The following is a 17,601-nucleotide window of genomic DNA, read 5'->3' on the forward strand; positions in this document are numbered from 1 at the left end:
ATTTCATGGATTCCTGTAGCCCTCGGGGGCCCATATGCTGACACAAGTTACATGTGTAGTTGTGGTGCTGCATACACATGGGTCCACTTAGAAGGCTTTGATTCTTTCTAAAGGGAAAGGCATCTCTGAGGGATCACTGAGCTGACATAGTCTCCTCAAACCATGCTGTCAGGTGGGCGACAAAGCAGGACAGGAGGGTGATTTCGTAGGAGAGCCGGGCCACGGGCCTGCGTGTTCTCTCTGTCCCCATAGTGCCGGAGTTCCTACGTGCTCCAGGCCCCGGTTTTCATTGCACATAATTCTCAAGGGCTCATGGCAAGCTGCACCAGGGACACAGAGGGGGGGATGCGGGGACCCTGCCCCCAGTGGACCAAGGACTCACTGCTGGACTCTAATCTGTCTAGGTATTTTGTGACTTGCAGAAATACCTCCACCTTGCCTGGGCCTGGAGCCACAGGAGACCCTTCCGAAGGTGAGGAATGTTCTGGAACAATGCAAGGCCTGCCCAGGTTGCCCCCAGGAGCCAGCGTCCTGGGGTCTCTGTGCGGCATCCAGCAACGTGAGCTTGCAGGACCCCGAGGAGCCCTCCTTCTGCTGGAAGCTGAAGACGACTGGGAGGATCCAGAGGCCCTGATCTCACGGCTGCTGTTCCTGAAACCTCCGGATACAAGGCCAGCTTCCGTGGCCTGTACAACGTGGCGCTGCCATGGCTGAGCGGCATGTTCTGCAGCTTTAGCGATGAGGAGGAGCTGACTGGGGCCAGGCCCGAGGGCGGCAAGAAAGCCGGGAACCTCCTCCTGGCCTGGCCAGGCTCTGCTTCCTCCTGGGGCGGCTGTGCTGCAGGAGGCTCAAGCTGTCCCAGGCCAGGGTGTACTTTGAGGAAACACTGGGGACCCTGGACGGCAGCTTCGGGGACCTGTTCCAGGTGGTGGCTGTGTACGCCAACCTGACCAGCATTTACCGGAAGCAGAACCGGGAGAACTTTACACAGGTGGTTCCCAAAGCCATGGCCCTGCTCCTGGGGACCCGGCCACATCTGCAGCACCGAGCGGACGAGGGGAGCTCCTGCAGCTGGCGCTGCAGTGGGCGGTGGGTGGCCAGAGCCTGCAGGCCGAGGCCCGGGCCTGCTTCCTGCTGGCCAGGCACCACGTGCACCTCAAGCAGCCCGAGGAGGCCCTGTCCTTCCTAGAACGGCTATTGCTTTTGCACAGGGACTCGGGAGCCCCAAACGCTGCGTGGTTCTCAGACTGCTCCCTGCTCCTGGCTGACATCTACAGCCACAAGTGCCTACCCCACCTGGTGCTGAGCTGTGTCAAGGTGGCCTCATTGAGGACACAGGACTCGCTGGCCGGCTCGCTGAGGAGCGTGAACCTGGTGCTCCAGAACTCCCTCCAGCCCACAGCCTCCCCACCCAGACTTCCCACTACCTTCAGGCGAGCTCTGGCCTCCCTAACCCCGGGCACAGGCCAGGCTCTCCGTGGCCTTCTCCACAACAGCCTGGTCCAGCCGTACAGCCACCATGGCTACCATGGCCCGGCCATCACCTTCATGACGCAGGTGGTGGAAGCCAGTGCTGTTGCCGGAGTCTGTGCCATCGTGGACACCCTGGTGGCCCTGGCCTGGCTGCACGTGCTTCATGGGCAGAGCCTGGTGGCCTTGAACATCCTGCAGTCTGTCCAGGATGCAGTGGTGGCCAGTGAGCACCAGGAAGGTGTGATTGCCAACATGGTGGCCGTGGCTCTGAAGAGGACGGGCCGGATGAGACAGGCAGCCAAGGGCTACTACTGTGCCCTATGGGTGGTTTGGGACCTGGGCCAGCGGAGTAACCAGGCAGTGGTGCTGGCCAACTTCGGGACCCTGTGCCTGCACGCGGGTGCCAGCAGGCTGGCCCAGCACTACCTTCTGGAGGCCATGCGTCTGTTCTCAAGGCTTCCCTATTTGGAGTGTGGCTGGGACTTCACCCACGTACTCCTGCAGCTGGGTCACCTCTGCACCGGCCAGGGCCCGGCCCAGCAGTGCAAGGGCTACTGTGAGTGGGCCCTTCTGGTGGCCGTGGAGATGGACCACGTGGACAGTGAGTGCCCTAGTTCCTCCTGTGCGCCTTCTGGGGCCACTCGGGTCAGGGCACACCTGGGGCTTGTGATTCGGAAACAAGAGGTGGTTTTTCCACCATCGAAAGTGCTGAGTCATGGCCAGCAGCAGATGTTGGCAAGCGCCCTGGAGACAGGCAGTTCCCATGCAGGGCCAGGCCCTCTGTGCCCTACTGGGGCAGCCAGCTCTTTCCGGTTTGCTCAGGGACCATCCTGCCTTGAGCACGGAAAATCGGGCGTGCTGGAAATCCCTGGCCATAACCCTGGGATCAAGGCAGGCTCTGCTGAGCTGGGACTTGGGGCCCCTCCATGAGCCAGGCCCTGAACGCCAGTTCTTGTGCCTGTGTTATCTGCTTGGTATCTCGGCAGCCCTATGCACCTGTCATCCACCTCACAGAGGACACGGGGCGGGTGACTGCCCAAAGCCACAGAGCAGTTCATGCAAAAGCAGCTGTGCAGAGTGTGCCAGGCCCCACCCACAAATGGAGCTTGTGGGGTCCTCGGGAAGCAGGTGCTGAGCGCGGGAACGTGAGCTTCAGGCCAGAGAAGCCACAAAAGGGTGAGTGGCTTGATGGCGGGGCAGCACTTGGCCCCGGGTTAGGGAAGCCTCTTTAGTCTGGGACCAGAGGGTTGAGAGGATTTAGTCAAGTAATAGGTGTGGATGAGGGGCTGGTGGTGGGGGAGGGGCTGGCGGTGTAGCCTGTGTGAAGGCCCAGGGGTGAGCAAGTGGGGGTGAGTGAGCGGTGGGTGTAGCGGGGTGAGTGAGTGGTGGTGAGTGAGAGGGGGTGTGATGGGGTGATCAGCGGGAGTGTGAGCGAGTGGGTGAGTGGGGGTGAGTGAGTGGGGTGAGTGAGCGGGGGTGTGATGGGGGTGAGTCAGCGGGAGTGTGAGCAGGGATGAGTGGGGTGTGAGTGAGGGCGTGAGTGAGTGGGAGTGTGAGGGGGTGAGTGGTGTGAGTGGGGGTGAGTGAGGGGTGCGTGAGCGGGGAGCGTGGGTGAGTGCGTGAGTGAGGGGAGTGTGAGCGGGGATGAGGGGTGAGCGGGGTGAGCGTGGGTGAGAGCGTGAGCAGGGTGAGTGTGAGCGGGGTGAGTGAGCAGGGCTCATACAGGGAGGTGCAGAGTTGGAGTGGGTGGGTTGGGTGCTGGATGGTGAGAAGCTCTTCTGGAGAGCTAAGCAGGGCCTGGGGCCTCAGGCTGTGGCTTGGCCTTTTCCCAAGAGCACTGGGGAGCCATGGAGTGCTGTCGAACAGTCACTGCACACTGAGCAGTAAACGGACAGTAGGTGGGCAGGGCTGTCCGAAATCTAGGCCGCAGAGAAAAGATGAGGAAGTTGAGTCCAGGGAAATGGCTGAGACAAGGGATACTGTTGAGTCCCCTCTGCCTTGCAGCGCTTTGTCATGGCACAGTGAGACCACTCAGAGGTGCCTCCTGTGGCCTGGACCAGAGCCCCAGGGGCTGTGGCCAAATCTGCCCTTTCCCAGCACAGGCCTGGCACCCACTCCTGGCCCTAGGAGGGATGAGATTTTGGAAAGGACCGTGTGAAGGGGCCCCGGTCCCACACATCTGCCCAAGGAGGGGTGGGGGGTTCATACCCAGGCTTCTTCGCCAGGGACATTCTCTGACTGGAAGGAGACCCTCCAGGAGCCCAGCGCCCCAGCCCCCACTGCAGCTCCGGTGGCTCCTGGCACAATAGCCTGTGGCACCTCCTCCTACGAGGCCCTCCCAGGGTGCTGGGGATTCAGACTTGGAAATGCAGGCCAGGGAATAGAGATCATGCGTCCCTGTCTCCCCACCCTGCGCTGAACGGTCGAGGAGACCGAGGGTGCGGTTGATACCCCACATGCTTACTTGGGGTCATTTTTGAGTCACTTTCGGTAGTTCGTGTCCTTCTAGGAGTTTGGCTGTTGTGTCTAGATGGTCTGATTTGTTGGTGTACAATTGTTCGTAGTGTTTTCATGGAATCCTTTTATTCTGTCAGGTCGGCAATAATGTTTCCTCTTTCATTTGATTTTAGAAACTTGGGTTTGTAATTGTTTATTTTATTTTTATTAGAGATGGGGTCTCATCTGTTCCCCCAGGCTGGTCTTGAATGCTGGCCTCAGCGATCCTTCCACCTCGGCCTCACAAAGCACTGGGATGACAGGCGTGAGCCATGGTGCTCAGTCTCTGATTTGAGTCATCATCTTTCTTTTCTTGGTCAGTCTGGTGAAAGACTTGTCAATTTTGTTATTATTTCAAAAACCCACTTTTGGTTCTGTTGACTATCTCTTTTGTTTTTCCATTCTCTGTATTTTACTTCCCATTTCCACTCTCACGTTTATTATTTTCTTCCTTTTATTCACTTTGGGTTTAGTTCATTTTCTAGTTTCTCAAGGTGGAAGGTTAGGTTTTTGATTTGAGATTTTTCTTCTTTCTTTGAATGTAGACATTTACAGTTATAATTTCCCTTTCAGCACTGCCTTAGCTGCATCTTGGAGTTTTGATACGCTGTGCTATTTTTTTTTTTTTTTTTTTTTTTTTTTTAGGTTTTGCTCCATTGCCCAGGCTGGGGTGTAGTGGTGCAATCTTGGCTCACTGCAACTTCTACCCAGGTTCAAGCCATTCTCATGCCTCAGCTTCCCGAGTAGCTGGGATTACAGATGTGCACCACGACACCCGGCTAATTTTTGTATTTTTTATAGAGACGAGGTTTCACCATGTTTTCCCAGGCTGATCTCAAACTCCTGGACTCAAGCGATCCTCCCGCCTCGGCTCCCCACAGTGCTGGGATGACAGGCAGGAGCCACCGTGCTGGCCCGGGCTGTGCATTTGTTTGCATTCTTCTCAAATTAGTTTTCAGTTTCCCTGATGGTCTCTTCTTTGACTCACTGGTTGTTTAGGAGTGTGTAATTTCCACATATTTTTGAATTTCCCACTTTCCTTCACTCTTGATTTCCAGTTTCGTGCCAGTACAGCTGAAGAACACCTCTGCTTTGGTCTCAGTCCTTCTCCATTCACTGAGGCTTGTTTTGTGGCCTGGCACATGGTCTGTCATTGGGAATGTCCCGTGGGCGCTCGAGAGGACTGTGTATTCAGCTGTTGTTGGGTGGCGTGTGTGACAGATGTCCATTCGGTGTACCTGGTTTCCGGTGTTAATCTTCAGAATGTTTCTGACACTAGAAAATCAGAAGCTTTCCACTGTTCCCAGCACCGTGGCTTTGGGAGAGGCCAGTGAGCCTATGGTTTTGGGCCTGGTTGCATGAGAGAAGCATGTATGGAACACCAGGGGCTGGCTTTGAACCCCATTCCCCCAACATGATGCCATGTGTGGCAGACATGATGCTTGGCTTTGCTCTCTCAGGGTTCCATCTGCGACAGGGGCTACTTGTGCCTGTGGCCTCATCAGCTCAGGCTGAAGGCGGCCCTGGTCCTCGCCAGAGGGACTTTGTGAAGCAGAAATAGATGTCCTGGTGCAGGGGCCGAGCCTGGCCAGGACCTCGGCCCTGGGAGTTGTAAAGAAGGCCGGTCTCTACCATGAGCATCTGCACCAAGCTGTGCCCGTGTCACGGTGTGCTCGGTGTCTGCCCTTGCACAGGTGCATGGCCTGTCTGAGCTCAGGCTCCCCGCCTATGGGGCCCAGGTTCACAGAGGTGTGAAAGAGACAAGCACAGCAGGGGCCGCCGAGCCCAGCCAGCCTCGCTTCGATGCTGGGAGGCTGACATCTTCCATTTTGTCTTCTGCCCAGGCCAGCTGCAGGCCGTCCAGTGGCTGTGCTACTTCTACAGCGTGTCATGCCCAGCGAGGCCCAGTGTGTCCTCTACCACGAGTTCCAGCTCTCTCTGGCCCACAAGGTGACCGACAAGGTGCTGGAGGGGGCAGCTCCTGGAGACCATCATCAGTCAGCTCTACCTGTCCCTGGGCACCGAGCAGTGAGGGCTGGCTTTGCAGTGGTGGGGGTGTGGAGGGGGGCAAGGGGGTTAGGAGGGGCAGGGAGGGGGGCACAGGGAAGCTGGCCCAGGGCCCCATCAGCCCCTTTCCTTTGGATCATTTGGTTCCTTGGCATCAGATGCTTTGAGCTGGTGGGTCTGGGGTCGTCCCAGGGCTGCTGCTGGCTCGTGAGTCCCAGCTTGAGCCTCCCTTGTTGGGTCAAAGGTCATCTCAACCCCAGCAGAGGCAGTACGTGCACTCTGGGCTGTTCTTCCTACTATGGTGGCTTTTGTCATCTGACCTCTGCCTGCCCCGAGTCTTCACTCCTGGCTTTCATCTGTCCCCTTAAATGTGACCACAGCAGCCACCTGTGGCTTCTCTCCACAGAAGACAGAGCCAGTTGTGTCACCTGCTTCCTGGGGCAGGGTTTCAAGGTCTCACGTCCCATAGGTGGCCCACTCGGCTTCCCCCGGGCATCCTGACCTGGTGCGGTAACCATGGCCCTGGCCACCCCACCCACAGGGCCTGGTGACATTGCTGCAGTCACAGCCCCTCGAGTGTTGGACTTACTGAGAGAGCAGGGAAGGAGCCAGATTCCATGGGGACCCGGGAGACTGGCTCCAGTCTTGGCCTCAGGTTCACAGAAGGAAAATGGGCCAGTGTGCTAGAGCCATGCTTCTCAAAGTGTAGTCCCTGGACCAGCAGAGCAGCATCTATCTCACCTAGGAGCTTGTGGCAAGTGGGAGTTCTGGGTCCTGCCCCAGGTCTGTGGAGCCGGAAGCTCTGGGGTCAGGGCCAGCAAGCTATACAGACAGGCCTCCGTGACTGTGATGCCTGCACACCTTTAGAACCATCGGCCTAGATAGCCTCTGAACACTAACGGCTCCTGGTGGTCTGGAGAAGACACAGGCCATGTCTGGGAGGCAGGGGAGATGGACTAGCACACTCCTCCTGCCACAGGGCAGCATGATGCTCGATTCCCTCAGAAGGATGTCCTTCATCTTTTCCATGCCGTGTGTGTTCACCCTGGCCCTCCCAGCAGCCTGGGAAGGGCAGAACACTGCACACACAAGAGGGCCGTTCCCAGTCCCCACATTCCAGATTCATCTGTCACCAGACCCACGGGAGGAGGCACTGGTTCCAGGAGGATGAGAGCCCTTGTTCTGACACCTGTGTCTGATTCCAGGACCTACAGATCCACTCTGGACTACACCAAACAAAGTCTGGGGATTTTCATTGACCTCCAGAAGAAAGGAGGCGCATGCCTGGCTGCAAGCAGGGAAGATCTACTACATCCTGCGGCAGAGCGAGCTGGTGGACCTGTACATCCAGGTGAGTGGCAAGGGATGCAGGAGGGCCCCTGTGCTGTTCACTCTCTGTCCATCCATCCATCCGTTCATCCTTCCACCCACCTATCCATCATCCATCCATCCATCCATTCACCCATCTATCCATCCATTCATCCTTCCATCATCTATCTGTTTACCTGTTCATCCTTCCATCCATCCATTATCTATTCATCCATCCATCCATTCTTCCATCATCTTCCCATACATCTGTGGGTCCTTCCATCCATCCATCCCTCCATCCATCCAATCATCCATCCATCCATTCACCTGTTCGTCTTTCCACCCACCCATCCATCATCCATCCATCCATCATCCATCCATCCTTTTATCATCCATCCATTCACTTTTTCGTCCATCCATTCACCTGTTCGTCCAGCCATCCATCCAACTGTTCATCCTTCTATCCATCCATCCGTCATTCATCTGGTCACTTCATTCACCGGTTTGTCCATCCATCCATCCATCTTTCCATTATCCAGCCATTCAGCTGTTCATCCTTCTATCCATCGAACCATCTTCCATCCATCCATGATCCATCCATTCACCTGTCCATCCACCCATCCATTCATTCATCATCCTTTTATCATCCATCCATTCACCCGTCCATCCATTCATCTGTTCGTCCATTCACCTGTTCATCCATCCCTCCATCCATTCTTCCATCCATCCTTTCATCATCCATCCATTCACCTGTTCATTCTTCCATGCATCCATCCTTCCATCCATCATCCATCCATTCACCTATTCATCCTTCCATTCATCCATCATCCATCCATCCATCATTCATTCATTCTTTTATCATCCATCCATTCAGCCACCATCCATCCACCTGTTCATCCTTCCATCCATCATTCATCCATTTATTCATTCATCCATATATCCATCCATCATCCATCCATCCTCCCATCTCCATCCATCCATCATTATCCATCCGTTTATCCATCCATCCATCCTTCCATCATCCATTCATCCTTCATCCTTCCATCTATCCATCACCCATCCTTATCCATTTATCCATCCATCCATCCTTCCATCATCCATCCATCATCATCCATCCATTCACCTGTCTATCCATCCTTTCCTGGTAATCCATCCATCTTTCCACCAACCATCCATTCACCTGTTCATCCTTCCATCGTTCATCCATCCACCCATTTATCCATATATCCATCCACCACGATCTACTCTCACCTCGTGTTCTCCTTCCACCTCCATCCGTCCATCTCTCCATCCACCCACTTATCCATCCATGCATCATTCATACATCCTTTTATCATCCATCCTCCATCCATTTATCCATTCATCTATCCATCATCCATCCATTCACCTGTTCCTCCTTCCATCCATCATCCATGCATCCATTTATCCATCCATTCACCTTTCCTCCTTCCATCCATCGTTCATCCATCCATTTATTATCCATCCATCCATCATCATCCATCTTTCCATTATCCATCCACTCACCTCCTGTTCATCTCTTCCTCTGTCCATCGATCCATCTATCATTCATCCATCCACCCACCAATCTACCTATTAATCCATCCCTCCATTCATCTGTCTGTTTATCCACCATTGGTCTATCCATCTATATGTACATACATCATCTACCCTCCACATCCATACTCTCTACCCACCCATACATACATACACACAACATTCCACCACCCATCCCCCCATCCGTCCATCCATTCAAGCTTCATCTATCCACACACCCATCCATCCACGTGTCTACACATCCGCTCATCCATTCATCCATCCATCCACTCATTCCTAAGCCACTGCTGAGCACCGTGTATGCCTTTCCCTCCCTCCAACTGGCTCCCTCACATCCTCCCCCAGTGGCCAGCATCTTCTCCCTGAGGGCAGAGGTGTGGCCCCTCACAGTGCCTAGCACCTGCTGGTATACAGCTCATGCTCAAAGAATGGGACCACTCAGTTAACCACAGAAGAACGTGCTCCAAGCGACACGTGGCCATCTCCTTACAAAATGAATCTGTCATAGCGGCTGTTTTCAGAGGCTTTCCCAACACAGTGTGATCTGGAACAAACTGTGAAGCCCACGACCCTGGTGAAGCTTTCATTATTGAGCACCTGCTGTATACCTCCTTGAGCTGAGGAGAAGGATCAAGAGCTCATGGCCAAGAGGGACCAGGCCCACCCACAACACTGTTGATGTGCGCCCTGAGCTGCGGCAGGGATGTGGCAACGCAGAAAGGAACCAGGTGATGGGCTCCCAGCAATCTGGGGGCCACGGAGACTGAGTGTGGGGGAGGGGGTGGGCTAGGGCTATCCTGGTGGTAGGATTCACAGGTGTCGGGCTCCTGGGCTGCAGCTGCTCAGTCACCTCCTGGCACTCAAGTGCATCATTTCATTGTCCTCATGCCAGTGGTGGGGCAGCCCTAATGCACAGGTCTGAAAAATGCTCAGGTGTACCTGCAGTGTGTGAGAGAAGGAGGCTGGCGAAGATGGGTATGGCCACCTTGCAGTGTGGGTCTTGAGGGAACTTCTGCTCCTTTCAGGTGGCACAGAATGTGGTCCTGTACACAGGCGACTCCAACCTGGGCTGGAGCCGTTTGAGGCAGCTGGAGACATCTTCAACGAGGCCTGGGAGTGGAGAAAGCCGTGTCCTTCTACCGGTGAGCTGGCCTGTGGGCTGATGTATGTGGGCCTCAGGGGGTCACCTGGAGGGCAGAGGCCTCCCACCTGGAGGCAGGCCACCCTGCACATGCTTAGTTTCCCAGTGGTCTCACCGGAATGATATTGACTGTGCCCCTGCCCGGACAAACGCTTGGGGCCTGGATGTGGCAATGGCCCTATCTTTGCCTAGTGGTCTCACCGGGAATGATATTGACTGTGCCCCTGCCCGGACAAACGCTCGGGTCTGGACATGACAGTGGCTCTACCCTTGCACCTGATGATCTCAGCAACCATGAGTGGGAAGTCCTGTTCCCATCTTCCAGATGAGGAAGCTGAGGCTCAGAGAAGCACAGGGACATGTCAAAGGACACACAGCATGTCAGTGGGAGGCCCAGGGCCAGGGCCCAAGTCTGCCCACACCCCGAAACGGGGACGGCTTCTCCCTTCCTCTGAGCTCACGATGTGGCTAAGCCCTGGGCACAGATAAATGTGTTTTTAGAGCAGAGAGGAGTGCTGGCTCCCCCTAGTCAGACCCCCAGTGCCCAGGTGGGAGAGGCTGGTCTGAGGCTGCCGGGTGTAGCTAGATGGGCCTCAGGTGACTCTTCAACTCCCAACTTGGGTGTCTGAACCGTGCGTTATCCCAGAGCACAGAGCTCTGCGGACGTGCAGGAGGTGCAGGGGTAACTGGGGCGTAGGATGCTCCAAGCACATGTTTGAGCTCTGAGAAAGGCGCTGGGCAAGGTGGGTGCTGCGGAAAGCCCGACCCCACCTGCCTGTGTGGTAGGACCTGACCCTGCCCTTGGCAGTGACTATGGGCAACCGCAAGGCGGAGCCGCAGCTGTAGCTGTGCAACAAGCCGGTGGCACTGCTGGCCACGCTGGAGGGGCCCCAGGAGGGCTTGGAAGTTGCCCACATGGCCCTAGCACTCAGCATCACTCTGGGTAAGTCCCCTGAGCCCCCGTCCTGCCAGGATCCACACTTTGGCAGAGCCCAGCCTCCAGGTCTGTAGGGCAGTAGCTGAAACACTGCTGGATTTTCCTGGTCTCCTGTCCAGGCAGGCAGATCTGCCCAGCTGGCTTCCCCGTCCGGCCGTGCGGCAGAGCCTGAGGTCTCTCACGCAGTGCTGAGCTCTGCTTCCTCTGTCTCTTCCCGCTGCTGACCACAAGGGCCACCCAGTGTGCCCTCTGCCTTCCAGACATGCCAGGCATCTCGGTCCCGTGCCAGGCTGAGTGGCACATTCCCTTTGTCTTGTGCCCTTTCCACCCTCATCACCACACAGCTCTCTGGCTGATGAAATCCCAGTTCCCCTTCCAGCAGCCTCCCCTTAAGGCTGGGCATCCCCTGGTGCTGTGCCAGGATCGTCTGTCCTCCTCCAGAGACAGGAAACCCTGGGCTGGCCGCATGTCCCAACGCCTTGTGCCTTGGGGCACAGTACACAGGCGTGCAGCTGTGTGGGAATGCATTGAATGCAGGCTCCACAGCACTCGCCCTGCAAAGGGGAGGACATCAGAGACAGCCTAGGTGGGTTTGTGCATCTGTGGGGGGACCTGGAGCTCAGGCATGCGGTGACTCCCCAAGGTAAGGGGCTCTGATCATGACACACCCAGGAGTCGGATGTCACGTCTGTGGGCTGCATGAAGCCGGGGTTCCCGGGAGCACCTGGACTGCATGGGTTGTGGGCTCCCCTGGTTAAAACCAGTGAACAAAGGCAGGTGGCTATGTGTTGGCAGAGCTGGGCCGTCCAAATCCGACTTTGCCAAAGCCTCACAGTAGACAGGGGCAAGCCTTATTAGTTCTGCGTTTGCAGATGGGAAAGTAAGTCTGAGAACCCAGAAGGGACTGGCCAGAGCTGCCCAGGTGACCACAGGTGCCTGGAGGCAAGCCAGGTGCTGCCGGGGCTCTGCATACCTGCTCCTGAGGGGCCTGTGCCCTGACTGCCCCAGGGAGCCACGTCCTCACACCTGCCCCTTTGGCCTGCACCCCAGGGGACCGGCTGAACGAGCACGTGGCTTACCACTGGCTGGCCACCCTGCACCACTTGCTGGGCCATGGTAAGCTGGCGGAGCACTTCTACCTCAAGGCCCGGTAGCTCTGCAACTCGCCGCTGGAGTTTGACAAGGCGACCCTCTACTACGTGAAGGTGTACCTGGTGCTCGGTGACATCTTCTATGACCTGAAGGTCGGTGGGGAGGGGCAGGGCTCAGGGTGTTTCCAGCCCCCTTGGAGTGGGATCTCCACAGACCCCAGAGGCCTGGGTTCCAGCCTTCCTTAGGAATGGCCCAGTGGCCTCCCTGGAGCTCTGCACACGGCTGGAGAAACCAGCAAGGTTCACAGATACAACCCAGCTCCCAAGCTGGCCAGGCCCCACCCTCAAGAACTCAGTCTCAGCCTGGGAGGCTGACACATGAGCGGGCAATGGTGGCCTCTGGGTAAAGAAGGGGGATTGTAGTCAGGGGGGCCCTCCTGGAGGAGGTGACACCAAACTGAGTCTCGACAGTCAAGTGTCAAGTTGCATTTAAGAAAGAAAACAAGGTCGGGAGGAGGACATTTTGGAGGACGGCATCATCCTCACATTGAATCCACATTGCAAGATCCAACCCAAATCCCAGTGCCTCCTCTAGGAAGCCTGCCCAGGGTGCCAGCCTGCACTGAGCAACTCCTTCCTGGAGTCCCGAGACACCTTGAATCTTCACATCACCCAGGAAGGGTGGGGTGGGACCCATGTCTTACCATCCGCTTCACAGACAGGGGAACCCCAGCTCACGGCAGGTGCAGTGGGGCGGGGCCCCAGCCAGCCAGGTTGAGACCTTGCTGGGTCGGGTCTGTCTCCAGGGGAGGTGCTGTGCTCTCTCTGCCCCCAGGCCTGCAGGGGTGAGAGCTGGGACTGGTAGACTCAGACCTGGGGTGTCTCCACCTCTGCCCAGCAGGCACCCGCCCCTCCTCAGCATCGCACTGGCACCGCGTCAGTACTCCTTATGGGCTGAGGGGCCAGGGCGCTCCAGTCCAGGGACGGAGATCTTGGCCTTAGAACAACATGAGGAGCTGGGGCAGCCCTAAGACCCCGCCCCGTATCCCTCACCACAGGCCTGGGCTTCCCGGAAGCCCCCACCAGTGCTGGCGACACCTGGTGGTCAGAAGCGGTCCCTGTGGCCTCCCAAGTCCCAGCCAGACAGGGAGGTGCCAGGTGTCAGGCCCAGAGGGACGTTGCCCACTACTCGGGGGCTCGCCTGGGACCCAGGGAATGGGCCTCCCAGAAGTGGCCCTTTATCTCTCTTGGTCAAGTCTGCCGCCCACTCCGCCTGCCCAGGAGGAAGGAAAGGGCCAAATAGTACCTGAGAGGCCAAAGTCCATGGTTGGGGTCGAGGGGCAGAAGCCTCCTTCACCTCCTTCTCGTGCACAGCCCTCTGGGCCTCATCGTGACGGTGCTGTCAGCCCAGGCCAGCTTCCCACAGGGAGCCCCCTCGGAATTCCCCAAGGGCGGCTGTCTTTCCAAGGCCACACCCTCCTCTTTGTATAGGAGGCTCTGGACCCGGGGCCCAGAAGAGTGGGAGAGAAAGCTGGGCTGGATGGGGCCTGGAAGGCTGGCGGAGAGGCAGGGGTAAATGGGCATCCTTGCTGATTGCCTCTAAAATGGGGTCCCCTTTAGTCTACACGTGAGAGTGAGCCCTGGAATAGGGTGGATTCGGTGTGTCCTGGCTCAGCCTGCCACTCACTAGCTGCTGCACACACTACAGGCACATGGAAGTACACACGCAAATGCACAGACACAGGCACATACAGGCGCGCACACACACAGGCACAGGTGCACACACAACCACATACACAGGCACACATACACACGCACAGGCACACGTGCACACAGCCACACACATACGCACACAAACACGCACATGCAGAGACATGCTTTGGCTGGCTCCTTCCTGTTTAGTTAGGATGCCCCCCCCCTTCAGGAAGCACTTGCCTCCCACCCCCGGCTGAGTCAGGGGCCTCCTGGCCCCCCACAGGCTCCTGGGCTTCCTCTGCCACACCCCGGGCCACCTTTGTGGTCAGTGTTCAGTCCCAGGTCCCTCAGACTGGGAGCAAGGATGTTAGGCTCAACCATGTACCCAGCACAGAGTCCAGTGTTTCGCTGGGCCGGGGGCATTGGATGTGCAGCGGCGGTGACTCAGGGTCTTCTCACGCCCTGCTCCATGTGTGGGCGGGGCAGTGAGGGAATGGACTGCTGCATCTTGGACTTTGTCCTTGGCCCTGGGAGCCATCTTGAGACGGTAAAGAGGGACAGGCCAGGCCTGGGTCTTAGCGAGGTCCCTTGGGTGTCCCCCATGTGGAGGAGGCGCCTGGGGAGAAGCCGGGGGGAGATGGGAGGGTCAAGGTGGAGGTCTGGGAGGCAGGATCCCAACCCAGGGATGGTGAGTTTGAGCCAAAGATGCATTGAAAATGGGAGTGGATGTCTGGGGAGTCACTCTCGTCAATATTTCAGGAAACATTGCCGGGGGACACCTGTGAGATGGTTTTGTACCTGGCCTGGCCCGTGGAGGGCTGGAAATGGTCAGCATGGACAGGGGCCAGAGGGGAGCCTGGGTCACTCAACGCTGTGCCCCTGCTGGTCTTGGAGCCACGGGTCCTGCATGGAACTCTCAGAGCAGGCAGGATCTGCCCTGACCTCAGCCCACGGGAAAGCAGCCACTGCCTGCAGAGAGGGTGGGACTGGGGCTTGGGGTGAGTGGAGCATAGGGATAGTCAGGAGACTTCCAGAGGTTTCAGGGTTGTCCCCAACTCCTGCAGCTGAGACCACAGCCTTGTCACAGGCTTCGGGGCTCATGGGGTGAGCCAGCATTGGCTGGACATGTGGAACGGCCTCTGGGAAGACAGGCTCTAGTCCCCCTTTTGCTGAGCATGGCCTGTCCCCTTCAGGAACGGTTTGATGCAACCGGGTACTACCAGCTGGTACTGGCGGCCGCCATGGACCTGGGCAACAAGAAGGCACAGCTGAAGACCTACACGAGGCCGGCCACCATCTCCCACAACTTTCTCCTGGACCGCAAGAAGTCGCTCTTCTTCTACCAGAAGGCCAGAACCTTCGCCACAGTGCTCAATGTCTGCAGGGTCAACCTGCCTCCTCTGCCACTCTGCGGGTGGGCCCCCTGGTTGGCCACAGCCACCCTCACTGAGGACAGCATCCGAGGGAGTGGGTTTTGTGCAAGTAGGATGGTCTCCTGCCTCTCCTGGTGTCTCCCGTGGCTCATTTTCTGGGAAATGGAGGCATGAAAGCAGGGTTCAAATAGCAATAAATGTTTTTTTGCAATAACATACTGAAGTCCCCAGGGCATCCTTCCCTGTGTGCTTCCTGGGTGGTGTCTAGGGGCCAGCTCCTTCCCTGGTGGCAGCCCTCTGATCTTGGGGATGAGAAGGACCCTGAGTCCAACAGACCTGGGCAGGTCACCATGAGCCTCGGTTTCCTTGGTGGCCAGAGGGGAGATGGTGTAGAACTCCCTGGGCAGCTCCCTGCTCTCCCTGCTCAGAGCTTTTGCTGTAGGTCTCGTGCCACCCTTGCCTTTCCTTCAGGCCACTGTGCCCGCATGTGGGGGCTGCTAGTGCCCCTGTTCACCATTGAAGAAACAGAGGCACAGAGAGTTAGGTGTCTCGCCCACCGTCACACAGCAGGTAGGGGCGGAGACACAGAGCCCAGTACACTGACCACCACACCACCCTGCCAGCTTGCTGCCAGGAAGGTGTCCCCCATTAGGATCCAAGGTCAGCTCCTGGACCTCTCTTGTGGTGTCAGGAGAGCCACAGGCCAGTGAGGGTGACACCCGGGATCCCTCACTCAGTGTCCTCTGCTCCCAGACTTGGCTGGGCCGAGCCTGGCCAGTCCCACCTCTGGCCAGCGGTCAGCCCTGAGGGAAGTGAGATGCAGGGATCTCCGCCTGTGTACACGCTGCTACCCAGTATTGAAAGCCTTATCTGGGCTGCCCCCTATTCCGTCCCCACAGGCCCCCTCCCCTTCCAGCCCCCGGCTCTCATCCCTGTCCCTGGAATCCCAGGTTTTCCTTCTTGAAATCTCTTGGCCCCAGGGAACACAGCTCACACGGTCTCTTTGCCAGTTTACGGCAAGGAAACTGAAGTTCAGAGACTGTGGGTGTCCCACGTGATTCTCACATACACTGCACTCTCCCAGGCCCCTCTTTTCAACGCTTTAAATGAGGTGACATTCACATCGCATGCAATTAACTATTTCAACGTGAATAATGTGGCATTTGTGCATTCACAGTACTGTGCAACCACTCACGCCATGTAGTTTCAAAACGTGTTCATCTCCCCAGAAGAAACCTGCCATCCTCACTAAGCTGTTACCCCTCCTTGGTATCCCCCAAGCCCCTCATTTAATGGAAGGGGAAACTGAGGCCCGGAGAGAGACTTGCCAGTGGGTGGAGCTCTGATTATAAGGAATCAGGCACCCATCTGCTGCTTCAGTCCTGGGTTGGTTTTCCACCCAGCAGAGGTGACAGAGCCAGGAGGTTCTGGGACCCCATACTTGCAGCCAGAGCCCTGCCCCGAGCTTCCCCAACAGGGGGCAGCAGAGAGCTTTCCAGAACCGGCCGCGAGGCTGGCGGGAAGCAGCGGGTCAGAGCTGCTGACAAACCTCACGTGGACCCCAGATCGCTGTCCCCGTGGGTTGGGCTTGGGAATTGGAGAGGAGCCCGCATGCTTGGAAACGTGAAGACAGCACGGCCTGGCTGGAGGAGCGGGAAGCGCCGTCACGTTTACTGAGGACACAGATCTCCTGCCCGCTGGGCCGGGCATGCAGCCACTGTTCTCGGGGTGGGGTCTGCAGGTCCAGGTTGCTCTCGGCCCCCGACCTGCCTCAGAGTCCGGGGGGCTTTGGAACTGTGCCTCCCCATCTCCACCCACCCTGGCTGGTGCCACGAGGGGACTGGATCCTGGGATCCTGTTCCTCTTGGGCAGCAGAGACTGGGGGACCAGAGGAGATGATGGGTCTTCAAGCCCCACATTCAAACCCCAGCCCACCACGCACAGCCTGGGTGTTCGGGGTGAGGAGTTGATGTCTCTGAGCCCCAGTTTTGTCACCACTAAAATGAGGCCGACATACTGGGGCAGAGTGCCAGCCCCAGCGCTAACAAAGGCCTGTTTCCTACTGACAATACCTCTTACTCCTAGGAACAGCTCCAACCACACACACTAGGGAACACTCAACCCAGGCCAACTTGTCAGAGGCACGTGAGCCAGAGCGACTCCATCTTGAATGGGGGCTGGGTAAGGGAGGCTGAGACCTGCTGGGCTGCATTCCCAGGAGGCTAGGCATTCTTAGTCACAGGATGAGATAGGAGGTTGGCACAAGATATAGCTCATAAAGACCTTGCTGATAAAGCAGGTTGCAGTAAAGAAGCTGGTCAAAGCCCACCAAACCCAAGATGGCCCACGAGAGTGACCTGTGATTGTCCTCATGGCTCATTATGTGCTAATTATAATGCATTAGCTGCTACAAGACACTCCCACCAGCGCCAAGACAGTTTACAGATGCCATGGCAACATCTGGAGGTTCCCTACATGGTCTCAGAAGGGAGGCAGAAACTCTCAGTTCTGGGAATTGCCCACCCC

The 17,601-nt window shown here is 57.1% G+C and overlaps 1 long non-coding RNA gene across 1 annotated transcript; it reads left to right on the plus strand.

The window, feature by feature from the left end:
- Positions 1-2,528: 2,528 nt before the first annotated feature.
- Positions 2,529-7,316, plus strand: LOC117089482. Its single transcript, XR_004439632.1, has 3 exons — positions 2,529-2,649; positions 5,814-5,931; positions 7,182-7,316. It is a non-coding gene; the product is annotated as an uncharacterized LOC117089482 (long non-coding RNA).
- The last annotated feature ends 10,285 nt before the right edge of the window (positions 7,317-17,601 follow it).

This window comes from Trachypithecus francoisi, unplaced genomic scaffold, assembly GCF_009764315.1.
Source record: "Trachypithecus francoisi isolate TF-2019V2 unplaced genomic scaffold, Tfra_2.0 Contig00846, whole genome shotgun sequence".
NCBI lineage: Eukaryota > Metazoa > Chordata > Mammalia > Primates > Cercopithecidae > Trachypithecus > Trachypithecus francoisi.